This window comes from Nanorana parkeri, unplaced genomic scaffold (assembly GCF_000935625.1).
Source record: "Nanorana parkeri isolate BGI_ZX_2015 unplaced genomic scaffold, ASM93562v1 scaffold1958, whole genome shotgun sequence".
Taxonomy (NCBI): Eukaryota; Metazoa; Chordata; class Amphibia; order Anura; family Dicroglossidae; genus Nanorana; species Nanorana parkeri.
The window spans coordinates 32,546-36,096 of record NW_017308226.1 but is presented as its reverse complement, the minus strand read 5'-3'; positions in this window follow the sequence as shown (position 1 = coordinate 36,096).

Below are 3,551 nucleotides of genomic sequence, written 5' to 3'. Positions count from 1 at the left end.
GCGAAGAAAAAAAAAAGCTCCCAATCCTGTGTTAGCGGTTTGCTTGGACTTTAGCATTAAAGTGACATTAAACCCTCAGATTATTTAACATAAAACAATACTACAATACTGTAATGTGCGCCTTACTTTAATCCATGGTAGTTTCCCTTCTCTTTGCTGCTCTTCCTTTTTAAATCCTCATGTCTTCTCATTCTTGGGGAGAACTTCCTTTTGCAGCTGAGTGTCTTCCTGTAGTGCTGGCTCAGGTTGCAAACCTACACACAGACACCATGTATCCATTCCAGAGACAAGGCAGTCTGCTGCAAAACAGAAGTTCTCCCCCAGCATGAGAAGAGATACGGATTTAAAAGGAAGAGCAGCAAAGAGAAGGGAAACAACCATGGATTACAGTAAGGCACACATCACAGTATTGGTTTATGTTAAAAAATCTGAGGGATTAATGTCACTTTGTACCCCAGCTGATGGTCTGGGTATCACACTTGCTTTCTAGGGCTACATAACTTTTTGTGTAATGGTATAAATTTCAGTGGGTGGAGGAGGGGGATCGGCTTATCTGGCCTATAATCTTTATTGCCCCCCACCCCCACCGCGAGAGTCCCAAATCACCTCTAAGCCTTTTATAGCTGTCCCTAATTAATGGCATGTCACCAGGCACTCATCTATTACCAGTGGACAAATATATATAAACACAAGCAGGTCTGGTAGAGGTAATGACCCCCGGTGACCCGGCATTCAACCACAAGTCATAAACCTGAGTTACAATATCGGCTCCATTTCATAATTCGGAATTGGGTGGTGATAGTGAAAAATAAAGGTTCACCCTCTTGCTTTCCATCCCCAGCCCTGCACCTAGGGGCCGGCTCCGTGACACCCCCTAAAGGGCTGACAAAAAGATGCTGCAAAGAGCTAGAAAAGAGGCTTTTGTTTTGAAACCTTCAAAGGAACTCCAGCAACATCAAGAAGTCTCAACATTGCAGAAGAGTTCCCCTTTAATCTCTGGACATCATCTGCTGAAAGCTTGCTGGAAGAAGAGCCCTTCAGACCTTTCTTTTGCTTTCTGAACTCCTAATTCAGGGACTGTTGAGTATTCTCCTTTTAATTCCCTTTTATTTTACTGTTGTGTAATATATATTTTGTCTCTTTTTTTGTTTTTTATGCTTTTCTGCACGGTTTCTTTTATTAAAGGATGATCATAAAAATCATTAAGCTTATCTCTACGCTCTAAATATGAACTTAAAGTATCCTTGCCTCTGCGAAGAGCGCTACTGTATAGTGACTCCTGTCATATTCCTGTCTGGGCATTAAGTGTTTTACATTGGATGAACAACAAACAGCTGCGCTGGGAGCGGTGAATGTGTTTAAAAAAAAAACGTTAGACCAGCTGCAACAATATCTGGTATTAAACCCGTATATATACCCTGTCTCCCCGAAATAGGACCTACCCCGAAAATGAGACCTAGTTGTGACCATTCCTAGGGCCGGTGGTGGCATAAGGGGGAACTTGTAGAGTCGTAGGAGAGGCGGGAGAGAATCACAGTGCCGGCGCTAGAGGAAGCAAGGCGGCACTGGAGGGAGCAGAGCCGCATAAGCCGACGCCTCCTCTTTAGCGCCGGCTCCTGTCACAGGCGGAGTGATACCAAATACACCCCGCCTGTGAGGAAGCGATAGTGAAAGCGCGCTTCGCTCGTTCTGGCCAGCGATTGGTTACTGCCTTGCTCTTGGAAAGGTACGGCGCACCTGATTGCCCTGATCTCCATATTCTTAACTTTGCCATTTTGGATTATTTAATTTGGATTTGCGTTAATTTTGGATTGTTGTACATTAAAAAAAATTAAGACCTAGCGTGTTTTTTGTGAGCCAAAAAAAATATAAGACAGTGTCTTATTTTCGGGGAAACACGGTAGTAAAACAGTTATGTTGCGCTCGGTCTGTGCACAAACCAATAATCCTAATAATTCAAAGGTGAGCAATGTCTTTGTATCGCTATACCATTGCCAGATCTAAATTTATAAAGATAAATAAATGATAGAAAAAGCTCCTATGCGGTGATCTGTGACCTGTGTACGTATCACTTCTGTGTACCGATTCCCATGTGACTTGAAATCCTCTTAAAGGAGAACTATGGGGTCAGGGCTTTTCCCCATAGTTCTCCTTAGGGTAACGGGAGGACACAAACTAGCGTCCTCCCGCCACCCTAAGCTCAGTATATAGGGAGCTACAGCTCACGGTATACTGAGACGCCGCAGCCGGAACGGATCCCGACAATTATGTCTGGATCCGCCCAGCTGCGTGAGTGACAGCTGGCTCTGCCTATCTCTAGAGGCAGAGCCAGCTGTACCCGCCCCCTCCCCCGTCCGTTCCGCCAGTCAGCGCTGGCAGATCGGAGCGGTATGTGTTCGCTCACCTCCCGATCTACTGAGCCGACCTGTGACAGTCTCATTGTCACAGGTAGCCCCGAACTATGAGGTGAGTGAAAATCACCCCCCTCATAGTTCTCCTCTAATTGCTTAAATTATATTTACATATATTATCATCAGCGTTCTGGGATAGATACATGGAGCAGATCAACCCCTTAACGCTGATAATATATGTAAATATAATTTAAGCAATTAAGAGGATTTCAAGTGAAAAGCCCTCCCCTCATAGTTCTCCTTTGGTGGAAAGCTCTACCAGCTGATGCAACACAGAACATACGGGACTATACAGGGTCCACCTTAGAAATGGTGGAACGTCCGCGAGTTACAGAAATAAAAGACTTTCGCATAGAAGCACTGCTACTCGGAGATTTCCCAGACTGCTATGAGGCACTCGGACGTTTGTTGCTGCGCTTGATGCGTGCCCACATGATGAACGCACCCTGGAATAAAGGCGAGCCTGAGGATGAATCTGCACGAAGAACCAACAACCACAATAATGTTAATAAGCCGTGGGGAAACAAGTAAATGTTCTGCGTACAGACAGACAGCATTCCGAATGCGGGTTACTTTGTATTAGTCAGAAATAGAGACCGGTTCGACAACAAAGAAAATTAAAGACGAAACAGAAGAAAGACACTTCAGATACGGAGTGCGCCTTTCGCCCCAAAGAAGGCGCTGCATCACTTTTTATCTGCGGAGTTACAAATTTGGGATGTCCTGATACCGATACAGGGCATTTTCACAGAACAAGAAGAAAATGTCCCAATATGAAAGTCCGATACTAGCCCTTTAAATGTTTTAACGAGCGGCTGTCTTTGACAGTACTGCTCTGGCCGCACATCTCTGAGACCGGCAGAGCACTGGACAGCCCCACACCCGCCCAAACAGCCCTAGATGACCCCAGCACCCATCAGTTGAGCCCTGGAGAGCCTGGCACCCAACCGCAGAGCCCTGGACAGCCTGGCACCCAACCGCAGAGCCCTGGAGAGCCTGGAACCCAACCGCAGAGCCGTGGAGAGCCTGGCACCCAACCGCAGAGCCGTGGAGAGGCTGGCACCCAACCGCAGAGCCCTGTAGAGCCTGGCACCCAACCGCAGAGCCCTGAAGCGCCTGACACCCAACCGCAGAGCCCTG